This window comes from Sceloporus occidentalis, unplaced genomic scaffold, assembly GCF_023333645.1.
Source record: "Sceloporus occidentalis isolate IW3139 unplaced genomic scaffold, rSceOcc1.0.p SCAF_89, whole genome shotgun sequence".
Classification (NCBI taxonomy): Eukaryota; Metazoa; Chordata; class Lepidosauria; order Squamata; family Phrynosomatidae; genus Sceloporus; species Sceloporus occidentalis.
Window position 1 is genome coordinate 3,029,058 of NW_028317069.1, and position 15,306 is coordinate 3,044,363.

The following is a 15,306-nucleotide window of genomic DNA, read 5'->3' on the forward strand; positions in this document are numbered from 1 at the left end:
AGGAGCTAGACGATGATGACGATTAGCCTGGAGTCTATAAACATCGGCGGCTTTGGACAGGGCCAAATGTACAGATTTCCACAAGGAGGGCAATTGCCTGACATAATGGTCAATTGCTGGGACGGGAGAAGTGTTAAAAGAATCAGGCAACACCGCAGGGTGAAAACCATAAGTACAAAAGAACGGGGAAACTTTGGAGGCTTCATGAACAGAATTATTCCTGGCAAACTCAGCCCAGGGTAAAAGTTGGGACCAATCATCCTGATGATCCCCTACAAACAGTCTAAGAAATTGCTCAAGAGATTGGTTGGTTCTCTCAGAAATACCATTGGATTGAGGGTGGTATGCAGAGGAAAAGGCCAAAGCTATATTTAAGGATTTACAAAAGGTCCTCCAAAACAAGGCTGTAAATTGAACCCCCTATCAGATACAATTTGCTGAGGAACCCCATGAAGACGAACGATCTCCCTGATAAAAATAGGTACCAGGTCAGGGGCAGAAGGTAGCTTAGAGAGCGGCACAAAATGAGACATTTTGGAGAAACGATCAACGACAACGAAAATGACGGTATTGCCTGCGGACGGAGGTAACTCTACAATAAAATCCATCGCCAAGTGAGACCATGGACGCGACGGAACAGCTAATGGAAGCAGGAGACCCATAGGCCTAGAATGGGAACCCTTGGCCGTAGCACAAGGAATACAAGCGGCGACAAATTGCTTACAATCTTTATCTACTGTAGGCCACCAAAATTTCCTCCGAATAATCTCCTTGGTACGCCGAGCACAAGGATGACCTGAAGGTAGGGACGCATGGGCCCAACGTAACACCTCTTCCCTATACGCCTCGGGCACGAATAAGGTGTCGACAGGCCACTTGCTGTGAACTGGGACCCTAGATTGTACCTTAAGAAGACGGGTAAGTAGTGTAGACGTCAAGTGGGTAGTAACAGAAGCAATGATTTGAGAAGGAGCCAAAATGGGTTCAGGAGGGGTAGCAGTGTTAGTGACAGTATCAAATTGTCTAGACAGAGCGTCAGCTTTAATATTCTTAGAACCAGGTCGATAAGAAATAACAAACTGGAACCTGGAGAGAAAAAGTGACCATCTAGCTTGCCGAGGGTTGAGACGTTTGGCCCTGCTTAAATATTCTAAATTTTTGTGATCTGTCAATATAGTAATAGGATTCCTGGCCCCCTCGAGGAGATGTCTCCACTCCTGAAGGGCCATAATGATACCCAAAAGCTCACGATTCCCTACGTCATAATTTGATTCTGCCAGAGAGAATTTCTTGGAAAAAAAAGCACAGGGATGAAGTTTATCACAAAATTCCCTTCTTTGGGACAATACTGCTCCGACCCCTATTTCAGAGGCATCTACTTCAATCACAAATGGCTTAGAAACATCAGGATGTCTTAAAACGGGAGCAGAGGCGAAAGCAAGTTTTAACTGAGAAAATGCACTAACCGCTTCTTCTGACCAATTGCGACAATCAGCTCCCTTCTTGGTCATGCAAGTGAGGGGTGCAACAATCTTAGAAAAATTATGAATGAATTTTCTGTAGTAGTTGGCAAACCCCAAAAATCTCTGGATGGGCTTAAGGGCCTGAGGTTGAGGCCAGTCAGAGATCGCAGATAGTTTCTGTGGGTCCATCTCGAAACCAGAGGCCGATATAACGTAACCCAAAAACGACACTTTAGGAACTTCAAATACAAATTTCTCTAATTTAGCATACAGAAGATTCTGACGAAGGCATTGGAGCACAATGCGGACATGTCTACGATGTGAGGACAAATCGGAAGAGTGGATCGATATGTCGTCTAAATAGACTATGACGAATTGCAAGGAGATGTCTCTGAAAATATCGTTAATAAATTCTTGAAAGACCGCAGGCGCGTTACAAAGTGCGAACGGCATTACAGTGTATTCATAATGCCCCATGTGGGTGTTAAACGCAGTCTTCCATTCGTCCCCCTCACGTATACAAATGAGATTATAGGCCCCTCTGAGATCTAATTTAGTGAAGACGATAGAACCCCGAAGTCTGTCAAACAATTCAGGGATGAGAGGTAACGGATACTTATTCTTTATTGTGATTTGATTCAGTCTGCGATAGTCAATACATGGTCTTAAACCACCATCCTTTTTGGTTAAAAAGAAAAAACCCGCCCCTGCAGGAGAGGTAGATTTCCTAATAAAACCTTTCATTAGGTTCTCTTTAATGTAGTCCTCCAATGCACGAGACTCCGGCAAAGATAAAGGGTAAGTACGTCCCCTAGGAGGAATGGTGCCTCGAAGAAGCTCAATGGGACAGTCGTAGGAACGATGAGGAGGTAGAACCTCCGCTTGTTTCTTATCAAACACGTCCGTATAGGAGTGGTATACGGTACGAAGGTACGAAGGAGGAGGAAATCGTAGAAACAGACGCATCTTTAATCGTGATGTTGGAGAGGCATGAATTAACACAATTAGGACCCCAAGCCAGGATATCACCAGTCTGCCAGCCAATTGACGGACAATGAGTACGAAGCCAGGGCAAACCCAACACTACTGGACATCTGGGAGAAGAAATAACATGAAAACGCATCGATTCTTGATGTAGTAATCCCACGGAGAACAAAAGGGGACAGGTCTGCTGAGTAATACACGAAGGGTGTAGAGGTCTACCATCAATAGCCGTAACAGCGATAGGAGGGAATACTTGTAGAAGCAGAATCTGATGCAGATGAAAAAAGTTTTGATCAATGAAGGAGCCGGCAGCCCCCGAATCAATCATGGCCGAGGTAGAAATTTTCTTTTTATTCCATTCCAAGGAAACAGGAACTAGCAAACAGTCTTTAGAAGGAGCTGAACAAACCTCACCCAGACAAGGCTCCTCTACTTGAACTGGGTGCGGAAGTTTTCCGGTCTCTTAGGACAGTTACGAACAAAGTGACCCTTTAATCCACAGTACAAACAGAGTCCCTCAGTTCTGCGGCGGAAATTTTCAGCAGCCGTCAGTTTAGTGGCTCCCAGTTGCATAGGTTCTTCAGTAGCTGAACTCACAGTATTAGGGCTTGAGAGGGAATCAGCAGGCGGAGAGCGATAGAAGACACGTTCAACTCTTTTGGCTTTCTGAGATTGTCGTTCCCTGATCCTGTTGTCCAATTTAAGAGCTAAGGACACAAAATCTTCAAGGTCACTAGGTTGGTCTCTGGTAGACAGTTCATCTTTTAATCTTTCAGACAGCGCTCATGCGATGTCAGACATCATGACTAAATCGTAATGTAAGCCACTGTAATGTAATGCAACGTAATCTACCACTAGATGCCAGCATCACACAGCAGGAGAAAGCCAATGGCTTCCTATCAGATGTTTGTATGTAATATTTTAGGCGATAGGCAGACCTGGTAGATTAGCAATGGCTGGGAAGATGCAATTTTACCCTGCACAAGTAGAGGCAATCGTGTACTGGTCGTGTCATATTCATAGTGCGAAGCAAAACTGATCTGCCTGGGATTAGATTTCATCTCCAACAAACCTTTTCACACTTGGAGCTCACTCATTAAAAGGCTAATACTATAAAACTCAGTATGCTCATTGGAACTGTTTAAAAGTAAACAAATGGAATATCCTATAACTGGCCACTGGTTTCTTCCTTCCACCTTTAAAATATGTATTTTACGGCCAGCACACTCATTCAAATGGAACTGCTGCCATTAAAATCTTTCAGTATAGCGACATTACGTTGGTGCTTTTTTTATTTGTCATGCAGTGTAATTGCTTAGGAGATATTTAAACATTTTGCTTATGGTATATAGTTTTACCTGAACTAAATAGTATAAAGGCTATAAGTGTCCCATTAGTAGTCTTACCAGTCTGTTGAAGGTACTTTGATGAAGTCTTTATGCATTCCTTTCAATGTAGGTCACTAAAAGTAAATGTAACTTCTAGTAGATCAAGTTCAACCTTTGGTTATCGTTTCCAGACAGAAACAGTATCATGTAAACAATTACATTTACAATTGCTTCCCTTCTTGCAGCCACATTGAAGGAGCTCATATCGCAGACCATGGTGCGTTGGGCTCAGGAAGACCACATCCAGGAGCCTGAACTTATTATGTGCGTATTATGTTCAGCCTTCTTCGTCGACAGTATGACAGCATCGGGGAGCTCTTACAGGCCATGAGGAAAACCTACACCATCGGCGCCGCCTCCGTGGAAGACACTATTAATTTGTTGGCTTCTCTGGGACAAATCCGCTCTCTGCTCAGTGTCCGTATGGGCAAAGAAGAGGAGATGCTGATGATTGATGGTCTTGGGTAGGTTTCAGCAAATAAGTGTTAGAGTTGATCTGTTGTGCCAATTGTAGGACATGAGCTTTGGTATATAAGTTGTTCTTCCAGAACTGCAAGGACATAGTATTAGACCAGGAGATAAGTGGTTTGGGTATCTGTACTATCCCTTGTACATCTTTCCCTTTCCTGTGCACAATCGAGGTCAAATGAAATAAGAAGAGTATAAGCCAACAAATCAAATATGGCACATGCCAATGGCTTCCATTTAATTGAGCACTCTTGTATGCTTTGCATATCTGTTTGTTGAATTGTGGTAAATGTTTAGAAATTTAACAGTGCAAGGAATGCTATTTCTAATTTTGCATTCGCCTAAAATGTTAAATTCAGCAGAGAAGGTAGAACAACACATTTAAGTGACTTCAGAAAATGAACATAAGGTTTAAAGTAACCAATTGGGATAGAGCCCTCACTGAGTATATATTAATGGTTTAAGTCAGAGGTGTCCAAGTTTTTTATGCAGTGGGTCATTTGATCAGAAGTGTGTGTGTGTGTGTGTGTGTGTGTGTGTGTGCGTGTGCACCTCATTCATTTTTTGTTGAGAGAAAATATGGCCTTTTAGCTGTGTAATGCGTGTTAGTAGAGGATTTTTTGGCAATAATGCAAAAAGCAGTAAGAATCCAGACACATGCACCAACACAGCTAGATACTCGGCACTAACATACCCAAAGACACATGTTCCCACACTTAAATACCCCACCACACACAAACATGAAATTGAATAAATCTAAAATGTAATGAAGGCAATATGTCAGACCAAACATCAAAAAATAATAATAGCCTGGGGCCAAATGGCGTCCTTACGTGTGACCCTTGGAATCAGACGTTACACTATCCATCAAGGTTGTCCTAGGAATCCTCTGTGCGTTGTGAAAACCATAATTTATTGTCTTAACTTCTACACACGTATGTATAAAAGCACTATTAACAGCGGTTCGTAATAGAAACATACATATTGTTTTTGTGAAACGTACTTACTATGCAAGATTTTGGGTTCTGTTGCCTGATATTTTTATGGAAAACCCCCACATGTGAGACATCTTGGAACTCGTTATTTATGGTCTTAGTGATGTATAACCTTTTCTTTTTTAGCGACATCATGAACAACAAAGTCTTCTATCAGCATCCAAACTTGATGCGTGTGCTGGGGATGCATGAGACGGTGATGGAGGTCATGGTGAACGTGCTGGGTGGTGACAAGTCTCAGGTAACAAAGTCCTTCCGTTTACTACTTTAAAAAACAGAAGTATTTTTGGCCTACCATCGCTCTATGTGTAGCCTGTTTCTTATAAAAAAAGAATGTCGTTGTTTTAGAAAATATACATGATTTCCCAGCAGAGGGCATCATCTCACATGTTTAGCAGGATGATAAAAGTGCACTGAAAAACTCGTGCTTCCGATGCCCAATGAAGTCCCACTGTCCTGACTCCTGACGGATAAACCCATGTGATATAAAACGTGCGCATTTGTGTATCTGAAGACAGTGGCAGCATATTTTGTCTCTCATGTACTAACGAGGGAGCAGAGATCTGCTACCCATACCTGGGAAGTGTCAGGGTTAGAATCTTGACTGGGATTTTAGCACCTGATCTACAGTCACACTAAATGGTCCATTTGGGTTTATATGCTGATGAGGTTGCAGAAGGATTGTGATTTCAACTGCCTGTTCTCACAAAGGATATACATACAAAGGATATCATTGTTGTGAGCTTCAGCTATGGCAGAGCAACACAGTTATTCTTGGAGGAGAAGCCCTTCATAATACTAAATACTAATAAGGATACAAATTCTAACTTGCCATATTATTTTCTTCTCTGTACCAGCCAAAGTTCCAATTTGGTGTTCATTGTACTTACAAAAGCAATCTCAAGACTTTCATCAGCTGTACAATGCAGCAAGAAGTAAACAGCGTGAAGCAGAATGACTTCCATCTAGTCTGTCTTATCAAATTGTAACTGAGGGCGTTAACTTTGCACACCTAAATGGTGTAATGTGTGGCATATTAGACATTTAGATCTAAGTACAGAGACCTATCTTGTACTTGGTGATGCTGATTAATATTGTTCCTGATGTTCTGAATGTTCTATTTCAGCAAATCACATTCCCTAAGACGGTGGCAAGCTGCTGTTGGTTCTTGTGCTACTTCTCCAGAATCAGCAGGCAGAACCAAAAGGCAATGTTTGAACATCTTGGCTATTTGTTGGAAAACAGCAGCGTTGGACTGGGTATGATTTGTCCAGAGAACGATTTGCGACTTTTTAATGTTTGTATTTGTTTTGGGCATGATATGGCCACACATGGTGACACTCTGTCGCTACCACCATATAATTACAGTGTTGCTATACATACAATGTAGTTCTCATGTACAAGGCTGTGTAGGTTCTCTTACTTTATTTGTAGTTGATTCTCACACTCTCTGTGAGGTGAAACTGCAACTCTCTTGCCAACTCCTTCATCACTGTATAGAACCGCAGGTACTTAATAAACCCACATATCATGGATTCAAATATTTGTAAATGTTGTATTGAGCTCACTAACACCATGTCTTTTTTAAACTTTTGTAAATTGATGTATTCTCTATCCACTGTGATTTGCTGCAGCTTCTCCATCAATGAGAGGCTCCACACCTCTGGATGTTGCCGCGGCTTCTGTAATGGACAACAATGAGCTTGCTTTGGCTTTACAGGAACCAGACCTGGAGAAGGTAGGGGCAAAATCATTGCAGAACCTGTAGAGCTGCAGTGTGGTGGCAGATATACAAGAACTCAAGACGTATAAATGCTATAATATAAGCACCATGCAATAAATTCTCCGTGTGGGTGTAAACATCTTTGGGTGTATGCACTACTCTGATCATCTGCAAGAGTGTTGACCTTTTCATCACACAAACTTCACTGTGCCTTAGCAACAAGTCTCTCCAAGAAGGGCTGTGTAGGCCCTGCATATTGCATAGTTAATGTTGTAGGGGTACTTGGAAGTAATTTCATTGATTAGCTATGCATTATCTGAATAATCAACAGCTTCAACACATCATCGGAACCGGATCAACTCATCCCCATCCAAGCCGTCCTCTCCTATTGTCTCACTTCCCCCTCCGACTAGATTGTAAGCTTGCGAGAGCAGGGCCCTCTTCTCCTTTGCACCAGTTTATTGTATGTGTTATTGTATGTGCTTCTAAATTGTTCTACTGACTGTAACAGCACTGCTGTAATTATATGGGGCCAGCTCAGATCTTCTCATTTTAGTTGTCACTTCATAGTAGATTATCATGGTGACATGATTATCAGCTCCTCTGCAGACCCAAGCTCTAGTGAATACACACAGCCAGTCTGCACATGAGAGAGACTCTCACCTTTTTACAAAAAAACATTTTTTGCAACTGTGATCCATAGACCTCTAATGCCTTTTAGGACCTTTTAAGGTGGCCCTCAAGATGATGTGAGGAGTGTCACTACATTTGCTTTTTTTTAATTTAAAAAACGACATGCACAGGATGGAAACGTGACACAGGAAAGGACATATTCTAAACTATAATTTTACATTAATATTATTGTAACTATGTTTTTTCAATACACGTTTTCATGAAACCTTGTGGTCCAAAAATGTTGAACACAATCCTCAGACACATTGCGTAAGAGAAAGCGATACACATGGTTTTGTAAGTCATAGCGCCATTACCGTGCATCCTGCCCCATATGAGCATTATAGGCGTTCCTTAGGTGTAACCTAAGTTTTTAAGCGCTCTTAATGTGCACCAAAGACTGTGGCATCATGGAAGAAAGTTGTTTCAGGTGAGGACTGAAGATAATAACACTTTTCCCTTTCACATCATTTCATTCTAATTATGGTTTGTTGTGTTATAAAGGAGAAAGTTCACAAAATTTCCTCCTCAAGACCAACTCTTCAGTACGCTACAGATCTGTGTGAAATGTGGTCAGTGTCCCAAGAGCCCTTATATGATTCCGTTAGCCTTTATGTAATACAGTTACATCTGAGCGTATAGATAACATTATAAACCTCCATGTACTCCACTCACACACTCGCCGAAAATGTCTGTGACACTGCGCCTGTGTATTATTTCAAATATTTGGAACGTTTGAGTTGAGTGCAGCAAGTTTGCAGTCCCCTGAGTAGCAGCGCATCAGGGAGCCTGATCCCCCACTAAGGCAATCTGCCCCCTGATCCCGAACCTGGCCCTTCTCCAGCAAAAGCACAAGTTATAGGTAGTTTTGAATTACTTTGAAAGCTGCACAAGGTACAAGGCACTTCTATAGTTCATTTCTGACAGCTCTTATCTGACTTCTCACTAAACATGCGCCAGGACCAAACCCTCCTGAGGCTATGTTTTTGAGCCTGTCCATAAAACAGAAAGTGGGAATTGAATGCTTCTTAGCTGCCATTCAGTGTCAGCGGTATGACTTTTGTGCTAAGAATATGAGGACGGATGACACAGAACAAATATTTATCCCTCCAGGTGGTGACTTACTTGGCAGGATCTGGACGTCAGAGCTGTCCGATGCTTATAGCCAAGGGGTACCCTGACATTGGGTGGAATCCCATTGAAGGCGAGCGCTATCTCTCATTCTTGCGTTTTGCTGTTTTTGTGAACGGTAAGTACAAACAGCCATCATCTCAGGTTGAAGTTACAATAATGTGTTAAACTGTTATCAACAGTTATACGGATATATCTATCACATCTTCATGTGTATATATATAATATTTACTTATACGTGCACTTCCTTTTCTCTGCAGCCTTCCCTTGTAATAATTCTGTTATCAGTATGTGTTTAAGGTACTTACACTGCTTGTGTAATCATTCCAATATAGTGACCAGGCATGATAGTTTTAAAAAGGACATGCTTTCTGCAGAATTACTCTAGTTTAGTTGAATGTTTTTGACTATTGATCCTTTTCTTCTAAGAAGGCAATCTTATAAGCTTGCCTGTACTTTGGTTACATGATCATATGCACAATGTAGAATGGAACATCATTCATGGGATGACTGGAGGTTTAATCCGCTTTATGTGCCGTATAGACAAAACCTCTCCCATTGCTATGTTTACATCTCAGTGAATGAGCAGGTCCTCTGGGTCACACGGTCAAGGCCGTCTCCTTCATTAAAACAACTGTAATTGTAAAAAATGGAGTGCTAACTCTACAATACTAAACGCATAGTACCCCCTGCCCTCATGTACATGTTTATGGTCAAAAGTGAAAGCCTTGTGGTACCACCTCCCACCAGCTTGTCATGCAAGGCATCTGCCAAGGTCATAAATATGGCGGGGCTGGCCCTGATTCAGAGTATCTTTACCTCCTTTCCAGTTATTGTTTCCATTGGATAGTAAGGTGCTACAGTAAAAGCTTTGCGATGGGCATTTGAAAGGAAAGTGCTACAATAAAAGCTTTGTGATGGACTTTTCAAGTGTTTGAAGAGCCTCCTCAGCATGGCTCTGATACAAGATGTTTCATGGAACATGAACAATGCAGCGTGTGCTTCCTGATTTTCTTCAGGATCATGAACGATGTTTTCTTTTTATGAACAACTTGGTTGATGTCATTCTGGCAAAGGCTTCATGTAGTGTTTATGTACGTCCTTCTCTGTAACCGCTTTATTTGTGCTTCTTAGCACTCATTGGACTTTGCTGTGCATTGGACATCAGTGAGTAAGCGGGGAATCAAACCCCACACAGTAATGACCTGGATCCCCCCACAAGAGGGGAATGACGAGTATCTTATCACAAAATGGCCTGCCAAAAAAACACACACACGCAAAAAGTCTTCTAGACTGTCTTCCCAGATATTGGTGATTGACTAAAATACAGTTTGTCATTACTGACCCCGGTCATTGGCTGGGGTTATAAAAAAAGAATCCTCTACCTGCCAGCTAAGAGGCCAAGTCTAATGGGGAAAAGCAGGTGCTTGGAAAGGTCTAAAGGCCCAGACAGCATACTTATTGTGCTGTCACAGAGGTGGTGGCCGTTGTACCCACATCAAAACACTACCATGATGTATCCTCAGGTTAGAGCCCTCTGGCTTCATGTGATTGTAGCCCAAAGGCCAAAGGACCAAGCGCTGCCCCCTCTCGCAGGTAACGCACCAGATTTACCCCAAAGCCTGAAGTGACGAGCCCGTAGCATCATTACAGACGTTCGTTATTTTCCGGGAGATAAAGGGTAAGGACAAACAAGTCAATGTGAGATGTTAATATATGCTGCGATGACATTCTGAAAATAATGTCATCTGTTTCATTGTGTTTAATCTGTGGTTAGCTTTTCGTAACTTTAGTAATCGGAAGTAATAAACGGAAACGCTATCATTATTGTATTGTGCAGGTGATGTGCACATTTTGTTTATTTTAACATTTTTAGTAAAGAAGTATTATTGAAGAGTTTGAACATTTACATATATCGATGTGTTCCTATTTGTATTTCTCAGCTGTCCCTATTATTAGGATTTATTATTGTATTTAATATAATCACTCACCAATAGGAAATATTTAAACTGAAGATATAGTGGTTACAGAGCATTGGTTTCTTCCTCTGCACCATGAGCAGAACCATCACAAGACAGTGTAGTATCTTTTTTAGCTCCAGCTTTAACTATTTGTGGATATTGTGTCTATGCCAGGCGGACACAACGTATTCTGTAGATGCGATATGGGACCTGCCGCAGCGAATCGTACTCTGTGTTCTTCGTCTTGTTTAGTTTTCTCCTCTAATTATCTCTGACAGTGTAAATGTTCTATCCCAGTAGCACACCTGAGGGCAAAGCTCCGTTACAATACTGGAGCTCTCCTGAGCTTTCGCATATTGGTAACCAAGCACCGCTTTTGTCTTTCTTGTTTACCAGGTGAGAGCGTGGAAGAAAACGCCAGCGTGGCGGTGAAGCTCCCTATCCGACGGCCTGAGTGTTTTGGGCCATCGCTGCGAGGAGAGGGTGGAAATGGTTTACTGTCGGCGATGCAGGAAGCTATTAACATCTCTGAGAACCCGACTCTGGACCTTCCTTTTCAGGGGTATCAGAGGGAAGTGTAAGTATCTTGTCCTGCCCGAGAGGCCGCTGTTGTCTTTCACAAATTTGCTATTCCAAAGCCCCCTTCCCACTTTTTAATTCCTACTAAGCTTAAAACCAAAGATAAAGCCCTCAATAAACCCATTCATCTTAGGTGAGGGAGTGTCAAACAAAAATGTACTCTTTAAGCCCCGAAAAACCACCCTCTGATTGTCTTTTTTTTTCTTCCACATAACCATATTATCGTATATTGGTTTTGGGTCGAAGAAGATGAAGAAGAAATTGTACACGTGGGAAATGCTATAATGTCTTTCTATTCTGCGCTTATTGATCTTCTGGGACGTTGTGCTCCAGAAACCCACGTATGTAAACCAAACACGCTCGTGGTATTCTAGATATGGGTCGTCATGTAGTACCAGCTATGGTCCGTTGCAATCTACGAGGCTCAATAAGTGGCCGCGTTGACTACATTTGTCTTCTCTTTTCCAGTAACCTTTGTTCTGGAAGGCATTTAGTTGTATGGGGCCAGTAATGACGTTGGAACAGCAGCCATATTTTTCATTAAGGCAAAATGTTAATTGAAATCATTTTGAAAGGGGTAGACGCACAGCATTTGCAGTAATACAAGCAACAATTACGGTTTCATCTTAATGCCTGCCTAATTGCAAGCGTTGTGTGTGGAGAATGCACCTGTGCGCTAAACATCGGGTTCATGCTGTGCCCGCAGTTGATCCAGACTGGTAAACGTGAAGCTCTTCGAATTCGATCCATCCTCCGCTCGCTGGTACCCACAGAAGACCTAGTGGGAATCATTAGTATTCCTCTAAAGCTACTCGCGTTTAATAAAGGTAAACATCCCAGAAATGTGCTGTTTGTCTCGTTTTACTGAATATGAGAAAAATTATGATGTTGTTGAGATGGCGGGGAGGCATATATTAGCTCTTCAACCTAACAGGTTTATGAACATTTATTTGGATGACATATTACCTGCTAATTATGTCCATCGGGGGAGGGATACTATTTATTTACTTGCAGTATCCTGTTGTTATGGTTTTATTGCGAATAATAACAGAAAGCCATTTTCTAATTGCTTCTCAGAAACACCGAAATGAAACCTATGTGATTTTCTTTCAGACGGTTCTGTGTTTGCGCCTGACATGGCAGCCAGCTTCTCTCCCGATCACAAGGCCCCCATGGTGCTTTTTCTAGACAGAGTGTATGGTATTAAGCTTCCTCCTTCATCTGTTGGAGGTGGCCTTTTTACCTGATCTAAGAGCATCGGCTTCTCTTGACACAGTAAGTGTATGATTCTACTTAACTTTGGATAGGCATTTTGTTAATATGATAAACCTTTGTTTCTTAATGTTCTTTAGCAGAAGGTTTATTTTTGTATCACGCCAGTGGACAAAGTATGGCCCTATGGCCCTCCGCTGACACTGATAGAGGTCAGGTATTTGAATTAATGATAACTGGCCAGCAGGGGGAGCTCTCTGTCCGAAAGAGACATTGTTTCCGAGGGTTGGTAGATCAAATAACGGTTGCGACTAGTTCCTATCCGGTAGAAGGACCATGTCCTTTACAGGGATAGGAAATAGCTTGCTCAGTGTGTGTGAGCTATTTTCTATCCAGCAAAATTACCTTTTGCCCCCTAGTGGTCAGGTCCTGTACAGGGATAGGAACTATCCAACTCATGTAAAGAGAGCTAGTTTCTATCCCTGTAAAGGACCTTTTGCTCCATCATGGCCAGGTCCTGTTAACGGATAGGAATTAGATGGTTCATGGTGAGAAATCTAGTTACCATCCAGCTTAAGGACCCTTATCTCTCCAGCTTACACAGGTCCCTTACAGGGATAGGAACTAGACGGTTCATAGTAAGAAATCTAGTTTCCATCCAGCTAAAGAACTTTTATACCTTCAGCTAACAATGGTGCTTTACAAGGATAACAATCCATAGTTCCTATGCTGCAAAGGGACTCATATCTCCAGCTCACACAGGTCCCTTACAGGGATAGGAACTAGACGGTTCATAGTGAGAAATCTAGTTTCCATCCAGCTAAAGGACTTTCATACCAAGGATAACAATCCCGAGTTCTTATACTGCAAAGGATCTCATATCTCTTGCTCACACAGGTCCCTTACAGGGATAGAAACTAGACGGTTTACAGTGAAAAATCTAGTTTCTATCCAGCAAAAAGGACTTTCATACCTCCAGCTCACACAGGTCCCTTACAGGAATAGGAACTAGACAGTTCATAGTGAGAAATCTTGTTTCCATGGTCTTGCCATGGTCAAAAAGGCAAGAAACAAAAAGGCAGAAACATTGTCTATTAGATTTTATTTAATCTAACCCGGTTTCATAACATACCCATAGATATTCCTAATAATAATTGTTGTGTTAATGGGTACTGACGTGTCCTTTTTATGTCTTCCATCCAGTGGCGGAACTACCGGGGTCGCAGGGGTCGCGACTGCGACCGGACCCTGGAGTTCTGCCAGTCAGGGGTGCCCAAGGGGTGCCGAGCGGTTGCTGAAAACGACCGCTCGGCAACTCTTGGGCCCCCCTGACTGACAGAAGGGAGTGGGTAGATCATGAGAAGGGGGGGGTAGGGAGGGAGAGGGTAGATTGTGAGAAGGGGGGTTAGGGAGGGAGAGGGGATATTGTGAGAAGGGGGGTAGGGAGGGAGAGGGGAGACTGTGAGAAGGGGGTAGGGAGGGAGAGGGTAGATCGTGAGAAGGGGGGTTAGGGAGGGAGAGGGGAGATCGTGAGAAGGGGGGTTAGGGAGGGAGAGGGGAGATCGTGAGAAGGGGGGTTAGGGAGGGAGAGAGAGAGGGTAGATAGTGAGAAAGGGATAGATGGGTTGGGGGGGGGCCCTGCTTCCATCTGTCCTGGATTCACACCTTAACCCTGTGTGGTCCCTAATCACCTGAGCAGGAGAAAGACACAACCAATGGAGCTTTTCTTGGATATTCTCCCTTGTGTATGGCAGTCCGACGCACACAGCTGAGCTGTTCCCACTACCTTTGCACTTGTCCGCTGCACAATACTCGGTGGGCAACAGCTTATTCCTGGCTCCTATTCCAAAAAGCCGCCACCATGAGGACGTAATCTCTTAATCTACCCATGTCACTAAAAAGTTAATGTTTTGTGAGCGGTTGAGATAGACTGTAGAAGAAGAAAACAGTATAAACATCTAGTTAAAGATAAAAAAAACAAAACAAAAAAAAAGTGATTTTTAATTGCAATTCCAGATATATTACATGCGTTATGTTCATTTAATTATTCGTGAACATATATTTTTATTATTACTATTATTTTGAAACATATACAGCTGTTGCTTTATTTTATCACATTCTCATATACATTGTGAAGGTCTCAATTACAGACATGGCATTTAGTCTATAACAAATGAGTCTATTCACTAAAAAATGATGTGCAGGAGAGTTGAGCGGAGGCGCGAGAGACGCACTCACTGGAACAGAGAGAGACAAAGCGAGACACACTCACTGGCACAGAGAGAGAGAGAGTCTGAGACACTCACTGGCACAAAGAGAGAGAGAGAGAGAGAGAGAGTCTGAGACACTTACTGGCACAGAGAGAGAGAGTCTGAGACACTCACTGGCACAAAGAGAGAGAGAGTTTGAGACACTCACTGGCACAGAGAGAGAGAGAGTGTCTGAGACACTCACTGGCACAGAGAGAGAGAGAGTGTCTGAGACACCCACTGGCACAGAGAGAGAGTCTGAGACACTCACTGGCACAGAGAGAGAAAGAGTCTGAGACACTCACTGGCACAGAGAGAGAGAGTCTGAGACACTCACTGGCACAGAGAGAGAGAGTCTGAGACACTCACTGGCACAGAGAGAGAGAGTCTGAGACACTCACTGGCACAGAGAGAGAGTCTGAGACACTCACTGGCACAGAGAGAGAGAGTCTGAGACACTCACTGGCACAGAGAGAGAGAG

General features: G+C 42.7%; 1 pseudogene; it reads left to right on the forward strand.

Annotated features, from left to right (window-relative positions):
* The first annotated feature begins 4,108 nt into the window (after positions 1-4,108).
* LOC149284735 (ryanodine receptor 3-like) lies at positions 4,109-14,746 on the forward strand (annotated as a pseudogene).
* The last annotated feature ends 560 nt before the right edge of the window (positions 14,747-15,306 follow it).